At 39.4% G+C, this 13999-nt stretch overlaps 1 protein-coding gene across 2 annotated transcripts in view; it reads left to right on the top strand.

Annotated features, from left to right (window-relative positions):
• PXDC1 (PX domain containing 1) overlaps positions 1–13999 on the top strand; it is a 196184-nt gene that overhangs the window by 47833 nt on the left and 134352 nt on the right. The window lies entirely within an intron of this gene.

The raw sequence follows: 13999 nt of genomic DNA, 5'->3' as shown, positions 1-13999 counted from the left end.
TAAAAAAAATTGGATTCTGAAGCTTATGGGTTGCCCAGAGTTTAATAATTTCTGGAAAGTGGTCACTTATGACATTTGCATGTTTGACTAACAACTTAAACAATAGTAAATAAAAGTTTAAAAAGAAAAATGCTCTAATGTTATTTTTCGTTTCTTTTGCATTTTCTTATTGCACTGTTGCTTGCATATAGCTATGTGAAATCAGCTACAGAGCAGCAATGCACTACTGCTAGCAGAACACATCTGGTGAGCGAATGACAAGAAGCATATCCTGCTCCACTCTAGAACTTGATGGCGACAAGGAAATCACTGCAAGCCTTGCTAGTAATTGTAGACCTATAATTCTAGAGGTTATTGAGTCCTTAGTTCTAGTTAAGGCCTTAAAGTGATGGTAAACTTTCCCCTTTTTAAAATCAGATCCAGAATGTTAGTGATATTTTAGATGCAGTTTCATTTATTAGCTGTAATGAAGAAGCGCTATAACTTGTTTTTTTAATATAGATATAATATTCAAATTCCCGACGCCCACTTCAAAAGTCAATTTCTCTGTGAGCTAACAGTTTGAATTGTTCAACAAAAGGGGCCCTATTGGTAGAGCGCTGATTGGACAACAAATCAAACAGCTAGCTCACAGAAAAATTGACTTTTGAAGTGGAAGGTGGAGCACGGTGCATTAAAATTTCATATATTTTTAGGATTTTTGCTATCACTCTATTTAAATAGAATAACAGCCTTTCTTTTTTTATTTACCTATCAAAACTTTATATTTTTTAGCAGACAACCCAAGGTATTGATCTAGGCCTATTTTGGTATATTTTATGCCACTATTTTGCCACCAAATACGATCATATAAAAAAAAAAGTTAAATTTTTCACAAACTTTGTGTTTCTCACTGAAATTATTATCATATTGCTTGTACAGAAATGCATGGCTTTGCTATTGCTGTTTGGTAATTAGAAGGCCACTAATTGCAGCTGCACACCACAATTCTGAAAGTCCTGGCAGTGAAGAGGTTAATTCGTTAGCTGGCAAGGGTAATAGTATTCTAGTGTAAAGGTTACCCTCCCACCTGACACTTCCTACCTCTCTGATCCCTCCCAAACAGCTCTCTCCCTCCCCCCACTCACACTTTTCACCACCATCTTAGGTATTGGCAGCTGTCTGTCAGTACTCAGTTTACATGTTTTTATTTATAGATTTTATTAATAAAAATAAAAAATTTCAGTAGTGTAGCGACTCACACTCACCACCTCCCCCCTTTAAGCATTCATGCGCTTAAAAGCCTCTTTGTGGCATCCCTCCCACTCCCTTTTATTCTGTAGCGTAGGGTACCCTGTCCTTCCTCACCCTCCTGCCCCTATCTGGTGATGGAACGCCCTCCCTCCTTCCCACCCATACCACTGCACCACCACAGCAAATACAGACAGTGTCTGTAGGCCAGATTAATAGTGGAGCACAAAATTGCGCTTACGCGAGCGTGATGTTTGCGCTTCACTCGTAATACCAGTGCACGCAATTGTGCGCTGGTAATTGAAGTGCTGTGCAATGTTAACACAATCTTGCATTCGCATTGCTAGGAAGCTATGCACTCAATAGAGTACTCTTCCATAGTCTCCAATGGGAGCCTCGTTAGACACTGCATGAGAACTAGCACAGCGAAGGGCAGCAAATGCAAATATATATGTATATGCTTATATACATATATATTATGTGTTAATAGGTGCATATCAACTTCAAGATGCTGCACAGATAGTATTTCACTCCACAATAATTACAGTTCATTTCTGTCTAGAAGTTACAAATGCTGCAGATGTGGGCATGTTGAGAGTGGAATGGTTCACACATGGTGGTGGTGCCCTCTTATCCAACATCTCTTGTTACCTGTGATTAAAAAGAGTTTGAGAAAGTATTTATTATTAATTGCCCTATGGATCCTTTAATCTGGCTGTTAAAACCCCTAAAATTTTAATTTAAACCAGACGGTAAGCTATCTCATAATTGTGATCAATGGTATCAGGGCTCTTATTGTGCTAAACTGGATGTTTAAAGAGATCCCAACAATATTATTGATGAGACATAGGCCCATATTTATCAAGCTCCGTATGGAGCTTGAAGGGCCGTGTTTCTGGCGAGTCTTCAGACTCGCCAGAAACAGCAGTTATGAAGCAGCGGTCACAAAGACCGCTGCTCCATAACCTGTCCGTCTGCTCTGAGCAGGCGGAAAGACATCGCCGGAAATCACCCCGATCGAGTACGATCGGGTTGATTGACACCCCCCTGCTGACTTTGCAGGGTGCGGCGTTGCACCAGCAGCTCTTGTGAGCTGCTGGTGCAAAGCTGAATACGGCAAGCGTATTGCTCGCCGTATTCAGCGAGGTCTGGCGGACCTGATCCGCAGTGTCGGATCAGGTCCGCCAGACCTTGATAAATAGAGGCCATAAGATTTAAAATCTCTTATATAAAGGCTACTTGGGATACATTCTACTTAAGTTTATACTTAAATCTGTGTTAATTGTACGAAGGGTACTGTTAATAAGGTTTATGTTTTAAGAGAAACAGATATAGTGAGAGTGTAATTGTATAGTCTTTTAATCTGAGAAGATACAAACCTACATGGAAAGTGGGAATAGTTTGTATTTTCTATTTTTTTTTTCTTTTCTTTTAGTTATGTTCAAAATGATTCCAGTAATTGTTAAATATCAGGGAGACGTATCTTCCCCAACCAGTGGCGTCACTAGGGGGTCCGGACCACAACCGGGTGACACCCTCCAAGGAGTGAAACCATGGTCACCACCACACAATATTAGACCAATGTTTCCTATTCCTCTATCGAGCGCAGTCATTTGGTAGGCTCCGCGCATGTGTCAATTAAGACTGCGCATCTTGGAGCCCTCAGCCCACCAAAAGTCTCAGCAGAGCAGCAGCTCAGTTTCGTAAGAGCGGGGGGGGGGGGGGACAGGGACCAGGTGATGATTGCAGCAGTGATAGATGAGGATGTGGCATGATTGTCAGTGTCTGGAAACCACAGTAACACCACTTCAGAGGTCCGGTGGCACCAGTCTGCACTTATCTTTCTTTTGCCTGGGCAGTGCACTAGTATTGGTCAATGGTGTAAGTTTGAGTACTAGCTCAGTGTTCCTAAACTCCCCCCCCCCCCTGCTCGTTGTGAATTTGGACAGGCAATATGTCAGTGGTAAGGGTGCTATTGTGAACATAGCACAGTACATTTGGAACCTTTGGAGCCAATTAGAGCGAGAGGGGATTCAGTTTATGCACATTTCTAACACCGCTGATTCTGAAGCAAGGGGGAGGTACCTCCGAGCGGAACATAGGATGATATCTTAGTCAAAGTGCATTGATACAACTTAGTGTTTAACTTTTGTCACAGGCAATTTATCGCTACAGCAGGGCTCAGTGTCTTTGCTTATTGAGTGTCTTTGCTTATTGTATGTGCTTATCATATGTTTATTGCTGTATGTCAGTCAAGGTCCCTGAATTCTCTCTCTTCAATTTGAGTGGTTTCTTAACTTTGAATCCAGATATATTCAGGTGCTATAAATGTATGAAACAATAGCCTGGTTTAGGTTTAGCACATAAGAGAAGGCTATGTGTGTGTGGCTGTGTGTGGTTGTGTGTGGCTGTGTGTGAGTGTGACTGTGTGTGAGTGTGGCTGTGTGTAAGTGTGGCTGTGTGTTAGTGTGGCTGTGTGTTAGTGTGGCTGTGTGAGTGTGTGAGTGTGTGTGTGTGTGTCTGTGTCTGTGAGGGTGTGTGATAGTGTTTGAGAATGTGAGGGTGTGAGTGTTTGAGAATGTGAGGGAGAGGGTGTATGTGAATATCTATGAGTGGGTTTGTGTATGTGTGTTATGTTTTCAAGTGTGCACACATTTTGGTCACTTGCCCAACATTTGCACAGGTAATTGTTTTTGTGCCAACTGGTCAAAAAAATCAGAGGGAAAGGGAACATTGATATATATATATAAATTTAATTACTAGGGGGGGTGTGACACCATCAGTTACTGCACCGGGTGATACCAAGCCTAGTGACACCACTGTCCCCAACTCAACAATTGCTAAGTTTTTGTTTGTGCTGCTTTATCTTTGTATTTGTTCAATTGTTTTTCTTAACAAAACTGGAATTAAAAAACAAACTGCAGTCGACTTCATTTCCCAGCATACCTTGAAGTGATCACGCTGAAGCAGCCAATCAAGACAGATAAGTGTGCAGTAAATCCTGCTCCACTCTAGAACTTGATGGCGACAAGGAAATCACTGCAAGCCTTGCTAGTAATTGTAGACCTATAATTCTAGAGGTTATCGAGTCCTTAGTTCTATTTAAGGCCTTAAAGTTATGGTAAACTTTTCCCTTTTTAAAATCAGATCCGGATTGTTAGTGATATTTTAGATGGAGTTTCATTCATTAGCTGTAATGAAGATGCGCTATAACTTGTTTTTTTAATATAGATATAAAATTCAAATTCCCGACGCCCACTTCAAAAGTCAATTTCTCTGTGAGCTAACAGTTTGAATTGTTCAACAAAAGGGGCCCTATGGGTAGAGCGCTGATTGGACAACAAATCAAACAGCTAGCTCACAGAAAAATTGACTTTTGAAGTGGACGGTGGAGCGCGGAGTATTAGAATTTCATATCTACATAAAAAAGTAAGTAATAGCGCATCTTCATTACAACTGATGAATAAAACTTCATCTAAAATATCACTTACATTCCAGATCTGTAAGGGGAGAGTTTACCATTACTTTAACATACGGTAGGATCATATTATATGATAATTATTAATAGTGCAACTTGAATGTATATGTTATTAAATGGATATTAAACACATTGTAAATATACAGATATAGCCAACAAATATAATAAGTATGTAATAAGTATTTCATTAGAAAAGGAATGCAGAGCTTTCAATCTGTTTATACAATTTACAAGCTTAATGCATTAGCAGCAACTAGTTTGAGTCAAGTACTTGTTGGAGTTCTAAATAAAATGACACAGACTCTGTGTCATTATGCATATTTGACTCATGCATCCGTTGCTGTGTTAGCAGTCATGTTTTAACCCCTTCAGGACTGAGAATTGCAGAAAACAACTTGCCCAAAGTACCAGAGAATGTTTAGCATTTTTTCTATCACTCTATTTAAACAGAAATGCAGCCTTGTTTTTTTTAATTTACCTATCAAAACTATATAGCAGACAACCCAAGGTATTGATCCAGGCCTATTTTGGTATCTTTTATGCCACCATTTTGCCGCCAAATGCAATCATATAAACATTTTTTTTTTAAAGAACCAGTAAATACAGTATATTTGCATAATCAACAAATGTATGATAAAAAGACAATGCAATAGCACTTAGTCTAAACTTCAAATAAGCAGTAGATTATTTTCTGAAAAACGTCAGTTATGCCTATTTACAATCTTCCTGGACCATGTGACAGCCATCAGCCAATTACAAATGCATATACAGGGTGGAGAGTTAGAGAGCTGTTGGGGGGGGGGGGGTAAGAGGGATCCTACACTGCAGAAAACAGAAAAAAAAAAAGGCTTTACATTTTCACATTGGCGGACTGTCTGCCAGTACCTAAGATGGGGGTGACCAGTGGGGGGAGAGCGGGGGAAGATTGCTGTTTGAGAGGGATCAGGTAGGGATCAGGGGGTGGGAAGTGTCAGGTGGGAGGGTAATCTTTACACTAAAGCTAAAATTAACCTTACAAGTTACCTAATTAACCCCTTCACTGCCGGGAATAATTGAAGTGTGGTGCGTAGCTGCAATTAGCGGCCTTCTAATCACCAAAATGCAATGGCAAAGCAATATATGTCTGTTATTTCTGAACAAAGGGGATCCCAGAGAAGCTTTTACAACCATTTGTGCCATGATTGCACAAGCGGTATATAAATAATTTCAGTGAAAAACTCAAAGTTTGTGAAAATGTTAACCATTTTGTTTATTTGATCGCATTTGGCGGTAAAATGGTGGCATGAAATATACCAAAATGGGTCTAGATCAATACCTTGGGATGTCTGTGTAAGAAATTACACTTAAAGGGACATTCCAGCCAACATTGAAATCCACATGGATGCATTTCAGTTTTGAGTAGAAACATTTTTGTAATATACATGTATAAGCAAAAATACATCTAATAAAAGTTATATCTGTTTCAAAAGTGTATTTAAGTATTCAACGTGCACCAGCATTTTAAACACAGCACTTGCTCAGAGAGCCTAAGGTGCTTTTACTATCTGGTAATGACTCAATTTGTTAATTACTGACATGATACAAGCCCCACTGGCACTCTGAGCAGCTGCAGTTTTTAAAATGCCGGTGCAGTCAGAATGTCTAGCTATGCTTCACATGTACATGTAGAGAAAAATGTTAACGCTAAAATAGTGATAACTTTTATTAGAAGCATTTTTGCCAATACATGTATATTGCAAATATGTTTCTATTAAAAAATGTAATTCATCTATGTGCATTTAAATTTTGACCGGAATGTCCCTTTAAACAAAGAAAGATTTTATGTTAAAAGCTATTCACAAAACAAAATTAAAGGGACAGTAAACCTCAAAAATAATGTTATATAATTCTGCACATAGTGCAGAATTATATAACATTATATTAGCCAAACTTTGTTAAACCTAATATTCCCTTTTAAGTTTTTTAAAAAACGGCTGTTTTACAGACCCGCTCTCTGTGATCTTCTGAGCGGGTTGGTTTGTTTTACACAGCACATCGGGCCAGCTGTATAGTCACAGCCCCGCCTGACCGCGCCATTATACACAGTGCAGCTCGCTCCTGCTGTCAGACAGAGCACGAGCGAGCTGCACTGTGTATAATGGCGCGGTTGGGCCGGGCTGTGACTATACAGCTGGCCCAATGCGCTGTGTAAAACAAACAGACCCGCTCAGAAGATCACAGAGAGCGGGTCTGTAAAACAGCCATTTTTTTTAAAAATTAAAAGGGAATATTAGGTTTTACAAAGTTTGGCTAATATAATGTTATATAATTCTGCTCTATGTGCAGAATTATGTAGCATTATTTTTAAGGGTTACTGACACTTTAATATATATATAAAATCAATAATGAGCCTTGTGCAAACTGATCTATATACAATCTCTTGTATATCTATCTAACCCTCCAAGAACAGATAACAATACTTCCTTCATAATAATCAATGACACATTTATTAAAGAAAGATAAATAACAAGATTCACTTATTATTGCTTAAAAGGTTAAAAACACAGATAAAACAAAAATAACAAGAGAAATAGTAACATAGAATTATATTACCCCGTTTTGTTCATCTGTGGGAGGCCTTAAGTCATGGAGCGTAACCTAATGTTTTCCCTTCTAGAGAGTCAGTCTGAATACCCTATTCTCATACTGATTTTTATACCCTTTAACCCTTTAAGGACACAGCTTTCAGTTTGCTCAATTGTTTTATGACGGAATAATTCCGTCATATGTCCTTAAGAGGTTAAACTGCTGACAAACAATATTGGCAATGTTCCAAACAAGGTATTGTGAGTTATTTGAAGCCTTTGCAACCCTAGTCACTTCCCCAATATCCCTATATGTTATATGCTTGCTTACTGACTAGATCAGCATTATATCATGCCTGATGTTAAAATAGGCAGAAGGACACACTAACCCCTCTGTAACTACAGTGATACAATTTTATACATATTAAAATCTTACAGTCTGCTTAAAAAATGTTTCAATTGAGTGATAGCAAAAATGCTAAAAATTCTCTGGCACTTTGGGAAAGTTCTTCTCTGAAAGTACCGGTAGTGAAGGGGTTAAGTCATAAAAACTCCCAAGACCCATAGTTTGAAAGGTAATTGACTGCTCTTTGAAAGTGTGTGTCTTGGGTGAATAAAGTACAAGTAAAATGTAAAAAAAAGATTTAATAAACCTGTTTAAGCATTAAATATCATATCATATAACAGACCATCATGCCCCCATATTTTAAATTCCAGAAGCCTCTGTTTAAGATAAAGCCCCTATATATTTTTTTAATAGCCAGGTGTTCACTATGGTAAAATGCCCTAATTTTTGTGAAAATATCCCCTTCTTATTTTCACTATAGGGTTTAAAAAAACCCATACACTTTTGTTTATAATGTTGCTTAAAGCTTTAATATATATATATTTTTTAAATGAGGGGTTCTCTAGGCACTAATAACAGAATATCAATAAGACTAAGAGACCCACAGGATCCCTACTTTAAATAAAACCCCTATATAGGTATTAATAGCCAGATGATCACTGAGGTAATGGTGATCACCTGGAGTGAATAAATATTAATTTATTTGCATAGAGACTCATGGGAGCCCCTATGTGCAAATCAAAGTTACATAACTATTCTGAAATGCTCTTATTTATATGAGGATAACCCCTTTTACCTTTTGACTATAGAGTTTAGAAGAAAAAAAAAACACCACGCACACTATTGTTTGCAACCTTAATTTATTAATATTTTAATAAAAATATACATTTTTTCCACACATTTTGTTGCACAGTTATTTTTAAATTATTAATAATTTAATTATTTTTTACATTATAGTTTGAATCTATTGAGTCTGCTGAAAAAAAACCCCATTTATAATATGTGTGGGTTTCTCACTGTAAAATGGTCTATATCTAAAAACTCCAAAACAGCTTAGCACAGGGGTGGAAATGACTTAGCAATTAAGGGATTAAAGACTTACTTAAAAATAGCTCCAAAGATGCAGTGTGATACTGGGTGCTAGCTGAACATATCTGGTGAACCAATAACAAGAGGCATATGTGCATAGCCATCAATCACCAGCTAGCTCCCAGTGGTGCATTGCTGCTCCTTAGCCTACTGAGGTATGCTTTTCAATAAAAGGATACCAAATGAACAAAGTAAATTTGATAATAGAAATAAATCTATTTAAGTATCCTAAAATTGCTTACGCTATCTGAACACTAAAATAATCATTTTGATTATTCATGCCTGTCTTTTAATTTTATCACGCATCAACTTTTATACAGTTTAAATACAAAGGAGGTAGCTAGGTTGTATAACCTGTGATAGGAACTAAACCTGGATTGTCATTGCTATAGGCAATATCATTGATAATGTAAAATAAACACAGGGCAGTCTTATTTTCTACATATAATATGCTACTGAGGATAATGTTATATACTCACTGTCAGCCGTATTTGGTCAGTTCAGGATTTAACCCAACTGCTAGCGTGGATATTAAAACACACGCTAGCACACTGAGAAATATCCAGGACGTGACCCACTCAGGAAACAAAATAAGCAGGGTATCAGAACTTCCCAAAAGAATATTAATTCAAAATATCTTCTTGAGGATAGAATTATTTTACAGGAGATAGCGTTCCTTTCTCAGGAAAATAGAAACAAACAAAGCTTATGTCCCTTTAAGCAGGTTGATAGTGGATAAATGAATAAGCTTCTTTCTTGCAGGTTTGCAACAAACTAAGAATGTCCCTTTAAGCAGGTTTATAGCAAACAAAAATAATAATGTCCTTTTAGCAGAAATAAAGCAAACAAAAAAATAAAGTCCCTTTAAGCAGGTGTCCGCAAACAAATGTTAATGTCCTTTTAAGCAGGATTGTCAGCAAAGAAATGATAATGTCCTTATTGGCAGGATTAAAGCAAACAAAGATAATGTCCCTTTAAGCAGGTGTCAGCAAACAAATGATAATGTCCTTTTAAGCAGGATTGTCAGCAAAGAAATGATAATGTCCTTATTGGCAGGATTAAAGCAAACAAAGATAATGTCCCTTTAAGCAGGTGTCAGCAAACAAATGATAATGTCCTTTTAAGCAAGATTGTCAGCAAACAAATGATAAGGTCCTTATTAGCAGGATTAAAGCAAACAAAGATTATGTCCCTTTAAGCAGGTGTCAGCAAACAAATGATAATGTCCTTTTAGGCAGGTTAGCAGGCAATAAAGATTTGGAAGCAAGAGGCATTGGTAAAACAAAGTTGAGGAGGATAGGGTCAGGTTTCAAAATTGTACTCACTCAGACAGGAACCGGCAGAAGAGAGAGAGATAAAACAAACGGGCACCGAGAAAATCTCCCGCCGAGATTTTAAAGGCAGAGAGAGGCCGCCACGTCATAGGGGTTGTCAGAGAATGCGTCACGTTGCCTAGCAACGTGACGTAGAACCCCAGAAGAGATCCGGGAGCCGCGGCGACACGGCGATGAACGGTAATTCATGACATCACCCCCCCCTCAAGGACCCCTCCGGGGGACAGGACCAGGCCTAGTAGGGTGGAACTTGTGAAAGGCCTTAATTAAGGCAGGGGCATGCACCTGCTGGGCAGGTTCCCAAGATCGTTCAGTAACAGGATAACCTTTCCAATGAACGAGATAATACAGTTTCTTCCCACGAAGTTTGGAATCCAGGATGTGACTGACCTCAAATTCAGGTAGGCCTTGAACCAAAAGAGGTGGAGGTTTGAGCAGAGGTTTAGAATACCTATTAGATAATACAGGTTTCAAAAGAGATACGTGAAATACCGGATGGGCTTTGAGGGTCTTGGGCAGAGCAATTCGGTAAGCAGTAGGACATACTTGACCCAGTATTCGGAAAGGACCCACATATCGTGGCCCCAATTTGGTGGAAGGCTGTTTGAGGCGAAGATGACGTGAAGAAACCCAAACCTTATCGCCAGGCCGATATTTGGGAGCCCTCCGTCGCCGAAGATCAGAATAGAACTTATAACGTTCAGAAGCCTTGGAAAGAAGAAGGTGTATTTTCTTCCAATGACGAGTTAACCTCCTGGCGGATAGATCAGAAGCAGGATTTTCAGTGGAAGAGGTGTGTAGAGGAAACGTTCTGGGTTGAAATCCATAGGCTGCATGAAAAGGAGAGGTCCGAAGAGAGGAGTTGTAACGTGTGTTATGAGCCAATTCTGCTAGTGGAAGGTAACCAGTCCAATTAGAATGATGATGATCCACATAATGCCTCAAATAAGTTTCAAGGCACTGGTTAACCCTTTCGGTTTGGCCATTAGACTCCGGATGATGTGACGTAGACAAAGAGATAGTTGTTCCAAAGTGTTTGCAGAGTGATCTCCAAAACCGAGAAACAAACTGTACTCCTCTATCCGAAACAATGTTCAGAGGGAAGCCATGTAATCTCACAATGTGTAAGAGAAAAAGTTCGGAAAGTCTTTTGGCAGATGGTAAACCAGGTAAAGGAATGAAGTGAGCTGTCTTAGTGAACCTGTCAACAACCACCCAGATAGTGTTGTTTCCAGCTGAAAGAGGAAGATCGGTAATAAAATCCATGGATAAATGGGTCCAAGGCTGATGAGGAATGGGTAACGGTTGAAGCAAACCGGAGGGAAGTTGACGAGGAGTCTTATTGCTGGCACACTGTGTACATACTGAGACATAATCTGTAACATCTTGAGACAGAGTAGGCCACCAGACATGTTGCTTGAGCTTTCGAGCGGTGTTACTGATGCCAGGATGTCCAGAGAGAGGACTGTCATGAGCCCAATATAGAATCTTGGAACGAAGACGTTTAGGAACAAAGAGTAGGCCATCAGGAGGTTTGCAAGACAAAGGAAGATCCTTTTGAGCAGCTTGTAAGTCATGTAACCACGAGGTTGATAACTGGGCTAAGACTTTATGAGGTTGAAGTATGGTACCAGTTTCAGGAGTTGAAGTGTCTTGAAATTGTCTGGAAAGGGCGTCAGCCTTGATGTTCTTAGAACCGGGAATATAAGACAGATTGTAATGAAAACGTGAGAAGAACAGAGACCAACGTGCTTGTCTGGAGTTCAGTCGTTTGGCCGTTTGAAGATAGAGAAGGTTTTTATGATCTGTGAGTATAGTAAACGGCAAAGAAGTGCCTTCCAACCAATGCCTCCATTCATCCAGTGCCATTTTAATAGCAAGTAACTCCTTATTACCTACATCATAATTTAATTCAGAAGGAGAAAATTTCTTGGAGAAGAATCCCACAGGGTGGATCTTTCCTGTGTCAGGTATACGTTGGGAAAGAACAGCCCCAGCAGCAACTGATGAAGCATCCACTTCAAGAATAAATTGAAAATCCGGATTTGGGTGACGCAGGATAGGTGCAGAAGAGAAAGCTTTTTTGAGAGAATCAAAAGCTTCAACAGCTTCAGGAGGCCAATCTTTACAGTTTTGTCCTTTCCTAGTGAGAGACGAAAGAGGTGACGTTATAGTAGCAAAACCTTTGATGAATTTCCTGTAATAACTGGCAAATCCCAGGAAACGTTGCAGAGCTTTAAGAGAATCAGGTTTAGGCCACTCCAAAATGGCAGAGAGTTTAGTTGGATCCATTTCAAATCCTGATTCAGAGATTACATATCCCAAAAAGGGAATGGACCTTTGATGAAAAGAACATTTCTCCAGTTTGGCAAATAGATGGTTATCTCTTAAACGTTGAAGTACTTTCCTGACGTGATGTATATGATCTTGGTAGTTCTGAGAAAAAATTAATATATCGTCAAGGTAAATGATAACAAAAATATTCAAGTAATCCCGAAAAATCTCATTCACGAAGTGTTGAAAAACAGCAGGGGCATTACACAGCCCAAACGGCATGACAAGATACTCATAATGCCCAAATCGAGTGTTAAAGGCTGTCTTCCACTCATCACCCTTGCGCATACGGATAAGATTGTATGCTCCACGGAGATCGAGCTTGGTAAAAATGGTGGAACCTTGAAGATATGTGAATAATTCAGGTATTAGGGGTAAAGGATAACTGTTCTTGATGGTGATTTGATTTAACCCTCTGTAATCGATACAAGGTCGCAGTCCGCCATCCTTCTTTCCCACAAAGAAGAACCCAGCCCCTACAGGAGAAGAGGAGGGTCGAATGAATCCTCTGGCCAAATTATCTTTGATATATTCTTCCAAGGCTACATTTTCAGGCCTAGAAAGTGGGTAAGTTTTGCCTCGAGGATAAGGAGCTCCAGGGAGAAGATCAATAGGGCAATCAAATGAACGGTGAGGAGGAAGACGTTCTGCTTCTTTTTTAGAAAAGACATCGACAAAATCTTGATACTGCGTAGGTAGAGGACCAGAAGTATCGGTAGTAAGAGCAATAGTGAGTGGTATTTTAGTAAGTGGTTGAAGACAGTTAGTATGGCAAGATAATCCCCAGGAGGTGAGTTCACCATGGGTCCAAGAAAAGGTAGGATTATGTAACTGAAGCCACGGAAGACCCAGGATTATGGGAAATTGAGGAGTAGTAATCACATCAAAACATATCCTCTCACAATGAAGTACTCCGACAGAAAAAAGTATGGGTATAGTAGTAAACTGGATGAGTCCGGAACCCAAAGGATCTCCACTAACAGTAGAGACGGAAACTGAAAACTTCTTTCTTAGTAAGGGAATAGTGTGAGTGGACACAAAAGTGGAGTCAATGAACACTCCTCCAGCACCAGAATCAATAAGAGCTTGGGTATGAATCTTGTTATCACCCAATTGAAGGGTTACAGGAACAAAGAGTTTATTAAAGAGGGAATGAACTTGTTTTTGGCTTAACTTAGTTCCCTGGACAGAAGTTAAGCCCTGGCTTTTACTGGCCTGGTAGGACAATCCCTTAATAAATGCCCTTTAAGGCCACAGTATAGACACAGGCCAAGAGAACGTCTTCTCAAACGCTCAGTTTCGGTTAATTTTATGGTTCCTACTTCCATAGGTTCAGCTTGATCAGGAGAAGGAGAGGCAGTTGTTACCGGGTTAGAAAAACGAGGAGCCAGACGAAAAGGAGTTCGAGTTGAGGACCTCTGATTTCTTTCTCTTTCTTGTTGGCGTTCACAGTATCTAGAATCAAGACTGATGCAAAGATTTATTAAGGCTTCTAGGGAGTCTGGAAGTTCCCGATACACCAATTCATCTTTGAGACGTTCTGAAAGTCCTTTGCGAAAAGCTGCTCTAAGAGCTCCCTGATTCCAATTAGTTTCAGATGCAAGAGTGCGGAACTCAATGGCAT

This window comes from Bombina bombina, chromosome 5 (genome assembly GCF_027579735.1).
Source record: "Bombina bombina isolate aBomBom1 chromosome 5, aBomBom1.pri, whole genome shotgun sequence".
Taxonomy (NCBI): Eukaryota; Metazoa; Chordata; class Amphibia; order Anura; family Bombinatoridae; genus Bombina; species Bombina bombina.
This window is presented reverse-complemented; position numbering and strand designations above follow the sequence as displayed.